This window comes from Trichosurus vulpecula, chromosome 7, assembly GCF_011100635.1.
Source record: "Trichosurus vulpecula isolate mTriVul1 chromosome 7, mTriVul1.pri, whole genome shotgun sequence".
Lineage (NCBI taxonomy): Eukaryota > Metazoa > Chordata > Mammalia > Diprotodontia > Phalangeridae > Trichosurus > Trichosurus vulpecula.
The window spans coordinates 61800844-61811839 of record NC_050579.1 but is presented as its reverse complement, the minus strand read 5'-3'; the positions used below and the strand labels follow the sequence as shown (position 1 = coordinate 61811839).

The 10996-nt window shown below is 43.8% G+C and overlaps 1 non-coding gene across 1 annotated transcript; it reads left to right on the top strand.

Moving 5' to 3' along the window:
* The first annotated feature begins 8091 nt into the window (after positions 1 to 8091).
* On the top strand, positions 8092 to 8550 carry LOC118858885. The gene has a single exon (XR_005011003.1).
* Positions 8551 to 10996: the final 2446 nt, after the last annotated feature.

Here is a 10996-nt window from a genome sequence, read left to right as displayed (position 1 = left end):
TAGACTTTGTCTATTTCCATTTGTCTTATGCAGATTTTAGTGAATCCTGCTGAATACTGCACAGCAGTATGCCTCGATATAATCCTTGGGTGTTCCTTAGTCAAGCCTATAGCCCAGGTCTGACCATGTCACTCCCTAGCTCAGAACATTTAGGTGGCTCTCTATTCAAGATAAAAGCCCAGTACTTTTATCTGGCATAGTTATCTTTCCAGACTTAGCTCAAGTTACTCCCCCTCATGTATTCTACATTTTAGCTAAATTGGCCTATTTGGTGTTTTCCCAGTCTGACTTTACATTCTCTTCCTTGTGCCTTTGTGTGGATGTGGAATGATCTCTTCTTACCTCTGTCTCTTGGAATCTCTAACTGCCTTTAAAACCCAAGTCAAGGGTCACCTCTTAAAAGAATCCTTTCTAGATTCCTGCTCATCCCCATACCCACTTGGTTCTCTCCAACTCCTGAAATACTTTTGTGTTTACTTTGAATATATTTTATATTAACATCCCCTCCTGATGACACAAGCTCTGTGAGGGGAAGAGCTGTTCTCATTTTTGTCTTTCTATCCCCACCAATTGGCACAGTGCCTGGCTTCATAAGTATTTGTTGAATACTACTAAAAAGGGTAATACCTGAGGTAGTCACCTGCTTTTGTGATACAATTTGAAGTGTCTCAAGAAAGGCTCCTTGGGAGGGAAAATGCAACACCTCTCCTTATGAATGGTATTTGAGAGGGGAGACTAGGTGGTGCAGGTGATGAACAGTGCCAGGCCCAGAGTCAGGGAGACTCATCTTCTCGTGTTCTGGCCTCATACATTTATCAGCTGTCTGACCCTGGGCAAGTCACTTAACCCTGTTTGCTTCAATTTCCTTATCTGTAAAATGAGCTGGAGAAAGAAATGGCAAACCACCTTGCCAAGAAAACCCCAAATGCGGTCATGAGTCAAGACAGGACTGGAAAATGATTCAACAACAAATATGAAAGCACTATTACCTTTGTTGATAATAAGAATCTTATTAATCATTTAGTGCCAGGTACTATGTTAAGCACTAGGAATAAAAGTAAAAACACTTCCTATCCTCAAACAGCTTCCATTTTAATGAGGTAGACCATGTGTACCCAGCTAGGTACATACAAGATATAGAGTAGATGGAAGATAGCCTCAGAGGGGAAAGCAGTAGCAGGTGAAGGATCGGGAAAGGCTTCTTGCAGTAAGTGGCCTTTGTAGCTGAATCTTGAATGGAGCCAGGGGTTCTATGAGGCTGATTTAAGGTAGAGCATTCTGGCCATGGAGGACCACCAGATGGACCACTACGTGTGAGAACTGGCATGGGGGCCATTACAGCTGTACTGTAGAGTTCATGGAGGAAAGAAATTTGTAGAAAGGCCAGAAAGATAGGAAAGGGCCAGGTTATGAAGAATTTTAAAGGCTAAATAGAGGAATGTATTGATCTTTGGATTAATAAGGAGCCACTGGAGTTTACTGAGTAGAAGGTGAAGGGGGAGAGGTGACAGAGTTTGTGATCCAGTGTCCATGACAGCTGTGTGGCGGTTGGATTATAGCAGGAAGAGACTAGGCAGGGAGGCTGATTAGCCTGTTGCAATGGTTTAGGCAAGAGGTGATGAGACCTGGAAGTAGTATTGTGGCTGTGTGAGGGAAGAACATGAGAAATATATGAGAGATGTAAAGGGGAAAGAAAGAGTAGGTTTTGGCAACTGATTGGATTTGTGATTTGAAAGCAGGCAAGAATGCGACTAAGGTTCAGAGGTGTGTTTCTGGGCATGTTGAGTTTGAGATGCCTCCAGGACATCCAGTTCAAAATTTCGAATAGTAAGTTGGTGATGCAGGGCTGAAGCTCACAGGAAAGACTAGGCCTAGGCATATAGACCTGGCGATGACCTGCAGGATATGAGAGTAGCATTTATAGTTCTAGGAGCTAGTTTTAAGTTTACAAAGCACTTTATAAAATGTTCTCTCATTTGGTCTTCATAAAAATCCTATGAATGAGGTACTTTTACTACCCCTCTTACATTTGTGTAGACAGTCTGAGAAAGTTAAGTGACTTGCCCAGGGTCACACATCAAGTAAATATCTGAGGCAGAATTTGAACTTGGGCTTCCAGAGTCTGAGTCCAGCAATATTTATTATATCACCTAATTGCCTCATATCCTGTATGGGAGCTGGTGAAATCAAGTGAGAGAGCAGGGAGAGAAAAGGGAAGAGGGCTTAGGACACAGCCTTGGGGAAACTCACTGTTAGTAGGTGTGGCACAGATGATTCCACAAAAGGAATTGAGGAAGGCATGGTCAGAGGTAGGAGAACCAAGAGACAGCAGTACTGTGAAAACCCAGAGAAGAGAGGGCATCCAGGAGAGGGATGTGGTCAGTAGTATCTATTTAAGATCATAGATCTGGAACTGGAAGGAATTTCAGAAGTTATCTATTCTCATCTCTTCATTTTACAGCTGAGGAAATAGACCAAAGAGGTGACTTACCTAAGGTCACACAACTAGTAAATGGCAGAAGTGGAATTTGAATATGAATCAGTATTCTTTCCTTTGTACCAACAGCATCAACTACTGTGGGGTAGTCAAGAAGCATGGAGATTGAGAAAGGACAATTCGATTTGAAAATAAGAGAACACCAGTAACTTTGGAGAAGGTGGTTTCAGCTGAATTATGCTGCTGGAAGCCAAGGATGTAGAGGAGAGTGAGGGGAGAAGAGGGGGATACTAATTGAAGGGCACTAATTGAAGATGGCCTTTTGAAGGAGTTTAACAGCAAAAGAGGCAAGATATAGGACTACAGCTAACAGGGGACCAAGTAAGGATTTTTTAAGGATGGGGTGATGAGCATGTTTATAGGCAGCATGGAGGAAACCAGAGAAGGAGAAAGACTTAAAAAATTAGAGGTGAGGGCAGTGATTCAGGGGGGCAGATCTGTTGGATGACATGGTAGGGGTTGGGATTGAAAGTACTTATAGAGGGGTTGGTCTTGGTTTATCAGAGGCCAGAGCAAAGGAGAAGATGGCAGGTGATGACACTATATGGATCTGAATTGAAGAGAAGGGGAGAAAGGGCTCTTCTTGGGGAAGTATAAAGTTCTCTGCTGAGATGAGGGCAATCAGAGGCTTGAGGAGACAAGAGGTTTGGAATAGCCACTGTTGTGAGTGGGATGGGGAACCTAATAAAGAGGAGTAAAATTGCCTTGCTGTAGTGAGGGCCCATTTGAAATTAGACAGCAAAAAATTTGTGGTGGACCCAATCAGCCTGGTTTCCTGACTCCATTTCCATTCAGCAACATGTTTGTTGTCGTTTGTCCTTCATTCTCAAAGAGGACCAATGACATGAGGAGGGTGATGTCTTGATTTGTGAGTGAATTGGATATGTGAGGCAGGGCTGTGCAAAGTCATTAGCCTCACTCTCTCCTCCAGAGTCATCTGGAGTCCGGTGGCAAGACATAGTCAGGATGACTAGCAATGGCCCCTCAGCATCATGTATGTAGGTGGGAGAAGGAGGTGGGTGGTAGGAGTAATCTAGGAGTGGGATTTGGAAAGGTGTGATTGGTGATAGGACAAAGGGCCAAGAGAGGACAGTGTTGAGCTGAACTGTCTCACCGAGAGTTAGAAACTTTGAAGAGTGTGGCCAGGGTAGGGTGATGGCTGGGGAAGGTACTGGAAGATGAAGAAATGGGAGGACAAATAAGAAGATTCGAGATCATAAGGCATTGGGAGAAATGGAATGATAAGATATTATGAGCCAATAGAGGAAGTTAGGAATTCTTGAACACAGAAGTTGAACATTTGTGGGTAATGGCCAAGTCAAGAGTATGACCATCCCTGTGTGTAGCTGGGTTGCTAAGTAGATCATGGGAGTAGAGTAGATTGAAGAACTAGAAAGTTAGGATATTTGAGTGAACATCAAAATATATGTTGAAGTCCCCTAGTGGGAAGGCAGGAACTGTGGGGGAGAGGGAGACTGTGAAGCACCAAGCTCATTGATGAGAAAAGGGAGAGGATTCTGAGGATCAGTAGATAATTGGCCACCAGGATCTGGACTGAGTGGTAAATCTGGATAATGTGAACCTCAAAGGAGGAGAGGTTGCTCAGTGATGGTGGTAGAGGGAGAATCTGGAAAAGGTAGTGGGGAGCAAGGAATATTCCAGCTTGACATCCAGGGCATGTGTGTGTGTGTGTGTGTGTGTGTGTGTGTGTGTGTGTGTGTGTGTAGGGTTGGGAGGAGGTAGAGGGGATGGTTGGATGAGAAAGAGTATGACCAGTATTGGAGAGGACAGCCATGAATTCATTATCTTCTGGATGAGCCATGCATACCAGAAGGTAGAAGGAACAAGAGAGAAGAGGTTAAAAATGAAAGGAAGTTGGTTAATTATGGAGCAGGAGTTCCAGAAGCCACAGTGGGAGGGGGAGACAGATCTGGAGTAGGACATTGGGGGGTATAGGGTTAATGTGGGTGGGAATAAGAAAGGGGACAGCTGGAGTTGGAAATATGTTTTGCTTATCACAAGCTGGGGATTCAGTATCACTGGGATGGGGAGAGGAAGAAGGGGTGGAAGTATGTTAACCATTGAGGTGTGATTCCACGCAGAGTATCAGTGGATAGAGAGAGCTTATGATAAAGGTAGGTAGCTAGAAGATTCAGGATCAGCCCTCAAGATCTCAGCATGTCCTCATGGCATGTGGTATTGTGTCCCAGGAATCATCTGGAAGTCTGCCTTACGGAAGAAAGGAATAGGAGGGGGCTGTGTGGGCCACTAGGAACCCAGGAAGAAGGCAAGAATTGATGCGTCCTAGGGCCCTGCCTTGGCACCCCACTTCATGGTAAGCACAAGCATGGTCTGGTGGCCTCTGGAAGCCTGCTGAGGTAGGAGGTAGTGTGTTTCCATCTGGAAATCTGGCCAAGATATTTAAATTGCCCTTTATGGTTTACAAAGAATTTTCCTTACTAGAACCCTGCAAGGTAGGCGGTGCAAATGCTATCATTCTCATTAGAGCTAAGTAAGTTATGTGCTACCATAGCTATAAAGCTAGTGGGTAAAACATGCCCCAGGTCTCCTGACTCCGAAATTCAGTACTCTATGTACAGTAACTTATTATCCCTACTTTGAACCGGTTTATCAGGTGGTACAGTGGATGGAATGCTGGGCCTCAGACACCCTGGGCAAGTCACTTGACCTTGTTTGCCTCAGTCTCCTCATCTGTAAAATGAGCTGCAGTACCTCTGCCAAAAGATCCCAAATGGGGTCACGGAGAGTTGGACACAACTGAAAAAATGACTGAACAGCGGCAAAGCATGGGAACCAGGAGAACAGACATACAATGACAACAGTAATATAAAATATATAGTAATTTAAAATAATAGATAGTGATAATAAAATATATCATAACAGAAAATAATAGATCAGGAATAGATAAGGAAAATAATAGATAAGAAAGTAATATAAAATAATAGAGAAAAGGATCTAGGCAAAGACATTGGAAGACCCTGGGTGTAAAATGTTGCATATACATTTCCAGATACTATCCCACATACCAATTGGTTTTCTTTAACTGTTTTGCTTTGCTGTGAGGGAGGACTCCATGCTTGAGGGATTGGGACAGGGGGAAAGGGTATACCCAGAAATGATGTAATAGCAAAAGGCATTTATAAAACTTTGTTTTAAAATTATGATACCATGGAAAAAAGTCACTTTATTCCCTTAGTTAGCCAGTCACCTAGCAAAGCCTTTCGGGAGTACCACAGGAACATTCCGATGGTGAGGAAGAGTGTTTTAGTGTTGGGGAGCTTGGATTAGCCAGGGGGAAAGAGGATAATGATGGTGGAAAGCAGAGACCCTCTGGCAAATTTTGTACTTTGTATCCCATCTTGTCAGAGATTAGCCCTGTCTAGTTTTGTGACCTTGGATTAAAGCATTTAAAAAACTTTCAATTTTTCCCTTAACAAAATTAATTTGCCTTCTTCATTTGAGGGCTGGGAGCTGATGCTATATTTATATTTGACTAAGGATGCCACCAATTAATAATAATAGTGGTGATGATGATGATGCACTTTTGCATAGTGTTTTTAAGATTTACAAAACAATTTCCTAACAAGCCCATTAAGGCAGATAATGCTAACATTATCCACATTTCACAAATGAAATTGATCTATGGAAACAGCATCTTTTAAAAAAACAAAATTTTAATGGTATCTTTTGGTTTTACATCACCTACATCTCCCAATGTATTCTTCCCCCTCCCAGAGCACCATACCTTATAAGAGGAGATAGGGACTCTTTCTGTGATTTCATCCATATCTAAGGAATTCCTAAGTGAGGAAAATCCCTTTACCAGTACAGGTAGGTACCTTTTAGACAGTTGCCTAAGCATTGAGAAGTTAAATGACTTGAATAGGACCACACAGTCAGTATGTGTCAGAGATAGGACTCGAACCCAAGTTTTCCTGGTTCTGCTCTACATGCTGCCTTTTGTTCCTTATAATAAATAATAAGAGAAAAACATTTTCAAAATTAAGCAACATATTGAAAACATCTGATGTTGTACCCAATGTCTCACCACCACAATTCCCTACCTCTGCAAGGAAAAGGTGGGAGTGTAAAGGCATGTATCTTTAAAAAACTTATTTTTATTGATGACTTTTCTGTCATCCCAATGGGGGGTTCCCCTCCTATCAAGCCATTCCTGTGACAAAACAACAACAACAAAAACCCAAAGTTCATAAAACTAACCAACATATCTAGAAAGCCTGGTGGCATATGCAATGTTCCACAGCCATGGCCTCCCACCTCCTCAAAGAAGTGGGTCAGAGACAGGTGTCTTCTCTTTCTTCTTTGGAGCTAAGCTTGGTCATTACCATTTTGAATCCTTCAGTTTCATTTGTTTCCATTTACATTGTAATCATTGTGTATAATTTTTTGTTACTTTGTATCAGTTCATAAGAAACATACATTTTTAAAACCGCTCAGAAGTGACATCTCAGATCTGATGCTTGGATTTTTCTGAGTTGTCACAATTATTACATTAAAGAATTCAGGGGGTGGAGAACAACTGAAGGCTGCTTCAGGGACCCCATCAATATCAACGAATACATCCCTGAATATTCACCTTCTATAGGTAAAGCACTGGACATATAAAGAGGAACGTGACAATCTATCTTCAGTGAATTTATGGTCTAAATCAGAAACATCTACTCTAAATAGAGAAGATATCCTCAGAAAAAGATGAATGATAGCAGTTGACTTAACTTCCCCAGTGCACTTTAGTAAATAGAACAGTGGATAGTGTAGTCAGGAAAGGCAGAGATTCAAATTATGACTTTGATATTTATTAGTTGTATGATCCTGGGCAGGACACATCTCATCTCTCTGTGTCAGATGAGGTGCCTCATCTGTAAAACGGTACAACAATCTCAGTACCTATCTCACAGAGAAGCAGCAGGGGCACGATGGATAGAGGGCAGGCTTTGGAGTAAGCAAGATCTGGGCTCAGGTTCTGAGTACTACTAGTTGTATACTCCTAGGCCAGTCACTGAACCTCTCAGTGTCAAATCTACCCACAATAAGCTGCTCAGAGTATTGGTGGAGGCAGTTTCCATACCAGGAGTTCCCTACACCAAAGCTGTCGCAGTTCCTGGCCAAAGATAACCTATCTCGCAGGATTGTTGTGAAGGGAGCTCTTTGTAAAGCCTGTAGCGCTATATGTTGTTATTCGATTTCAAAACATTTATAAAGAATTCATTATTTTCCTCTTTCCCTGGGATGTGGAAGTTTTCTGTAGGGAACCAGGCCTCCTTATCACTTACCAGCCCGGCTGGTTCCCCTCCTTCAACGCCAGGGGCAGCGCCGGCTGAAGGCTGGAAGACGCTCCATCCGGCAAGAGCTCTATGGTTGCTCCCATAATCCCTTGAGACGGGAGGGCGGGGCGGAAAAGCGAAGAAGCTATAAAAGGCGCTGCCGGAAGGGGTAAGGTTTCATAGGCGGGAGCTTGCTCTAGGTAGCGGTAAGGTGTCTGTACGCGGGGTGTTTGACGTGCGTGAGGGGGCCGAGTTTAACGTGCCAGGACGCGTGGAAGGCGAGTGTGTGTGTGTGTGTGTGTGTGTGTGTGTGTGTGTGTGTGTGTGTGTGTGTGCGTGTGTGCGCGCGTGCCAGGACGCGTGGAAGGCGAGAGTGTGTGTGTGTGTACGTGTACGTACGTACACAAGGCCAGGGTGCGTGCGTGCAAGGCGAGCGTGTGCCCGCGTGCCGAGCCGGCCCTTACTGAGCCCCTCCCCCCCTACACTCTGATCTTATTTGATCGGGCCGCGCTCCAGCCTCGCCGGCCCGGCCCGAGATGAGAAGCTCCCCTCCCGCGAAGCCCCGGCCGGCTTTGGCAGGGGCGCTGTGCGGCGAGGCCTATACGAACAGGCGGCGGCCGCCCCCGGCCTCCCGAGCCAACCCCTCCGCGGGCCGGCCCGGGCCGGGCGCTCAGAAATGATGAGTTGATCAGATAGATGAGGCGGGGCTCGCCCCTGCCCCTGAGTATCGAGGCGATTCTGATCTGAGCGAGCCAGCCGCCCTTCCCCCTCCTCCCCCCCCCCCCCCCCGCCTGAGGAGCCCCCGCGGGCCCGGCGGGTATCCCCCTAACTGGCTGGCACGGGGAGGAGCGGCGCCCGAGTCCTACGAGTCACTGCCAGGTCTGCCTCTCCCAGACACTGGCCTCCTCTGCGAAATGAGAATTTGGATAGTGGTTGGTGGCCATCCTCTCTTAAACTTGAAGATCTCCTTTTCACGTTAAAGAATAAATAAATACAATTCAGCTGGGAGTGCTGGATGAAGTTGGAGGACCAGCCTTGCAATTCAAACTATCACCAATTGGTTACTTGACCATAGGCAAGTCACAATCTCTAGGGGCCTCCATTTCCTCAGCTATAAAATGAGGGGTTTAGCCTAAATGACCCCTGAAATTTCTTAGAGCTTTAGATCTGGCTTCCTTTTGACAGGTACAGTGCTTTTTGATAGCCATCAATAATAATGGATTATCAGTCAGCCATCTATCAATTGTCCACTATAATGTGCCAGGATACAGGATAAATAGGAAAGTGTCTGTGGGAAAGCTCACATTATATGGAGGAAAGGGTATGTGCCCACATAAATAAGTATGTCTCTCCCACACTATTATATATGTAAATATATATATATGCATATACTTACATACAGATGTACATATACTATATATGTATGCACATATTTATTACATATGCATGTATATATATATATATATATGGAGGGAGGGGAGACAATAGCAGTTAAGAGAGTACAATTTATTAGCTCTAAAAAGGTAGGGTAGAATTAGAATTTGAAGGCCTTTAAACTAGTCAGCTCACTAAGCATTTATTTTCAGTTTAATCCCAGGTACTAGGTGCCAAGGTTATAAAGAAAGCAACATTCTTGCTTACAAGGACCTCACATTCTAATGGGAGTGACAACATGTAAATACTTGAAAACAAGATATATATGGAGTGGGTGAAAGGAAATCTCAGAAGATTCTGGGGGAAGCTGGTAAACTGGGAAAAGCCTACAGAAGGTATAATTTAAATTGAGTCTTGAAAGAAAGTTAAGAGGCTAAAATGAGGCAGGAGAGCATGCCAAGAATGGGGAATAGTGCAAATGCATGGAGTAGGGAAATGTGACTGATTTTCAAGGAATTCACAGTGTAATGGAGGGTGAAGTACACAACTGATACGAAGGGGAGAGGAATTTGCAAAGGAGTAGTGGAGGTAGGGCTCAAAAAGGAATTTCAGAGAAAGATGACTTTCATCTGGAGGAGCAAAGCATCCCAGAGAAGTAGTATCTGATTTGGGCCTAGAAAAACAGATCTGTGTGAAGCTCATTCTAGGTAGAGAGGAAGTTGTAGAGAAAGACATGGAAATTGGGAAGGAAGGACAGGGTGAAAATAAGGGCCAGAAAACACACCAGTGTGGTTGGAACAACATGGATTATGTGAAGAAGAATAGTATTGAAATAAAGATGGATGGTTAAACTGTAGTCAGGTTATGGGAGGCCTTGAATATCCGAGTCAGACGTTTGCTTTATTACGGAGGCAGTGAGGAGCCAGTAAAGGTTTCTGAGTAGAGTGGCATGATCAGGTACAATGAAGATTATTCAGGAGGAATGTGGAAGATGGTTTGGGAAGGACAGATTGGAAGCAGGAAATCCAATTGGGGAGCTGTTAAATTAGTTGAAAGAAGATAAATGCCTGAGCTAGGTGACTTCAGTGGGAATGGAAGAGGACTGGATATGAAAGAAATTTGCAAGGATAGAAATGATCTGATTTGACTGGGGAGTAAGGAGAGAGGTGGATCAAATGTGGCTCCAGGGTTATACGCCTAGGTGACTGACATAAATTAGATCTGAGGGAGGCAGATTTAGGGGATTGAGGATGAGGTTACTAGTTCAGTTTTAGATATGTTCAATTTCAGGTGCTTGGACAGAGATAACCAGTAGTCAGCTAGAAATGTGCGACTAGTGGAAAGAGGTTGGGGAGACGGGGACTAGGGGAGTGGGAGAACATTAGGAGTCATGTGAATGGAGGAAGTAACCATGGACTGGAAATGGAGATCATCAATGAAAGGGTATATATAGAAAGACCACCTAAGTTTTGTAAAACCCTAAAAAACAGCTATACTTAAATGGCTTTCAAATTGAACTACCATTGGTACCCAATAAAAAGATACCAAATCTTGCCTCCATCCCCAGTTTCATCTGTCCCTGTGATCTCTCAAGTCCTGTCTCCTTTCCCTTAATGTTTATCTCTGTTTTCTACCTTTAAATTTGACTTTTACGAGTCTTTGTCTTTACATAACTTTTCTTAACCATTAAGTCAAATTCCTTCCCTTTCCTGTGGGCCGGAAGCAGAGATAGAATGTAAAGTCAGCCTCCCTGGTGTTACTTTTCTGGTAGAAAAATGCCAGGTGTCAGGATGAAATTGCTAGCTACTATGATGACCTA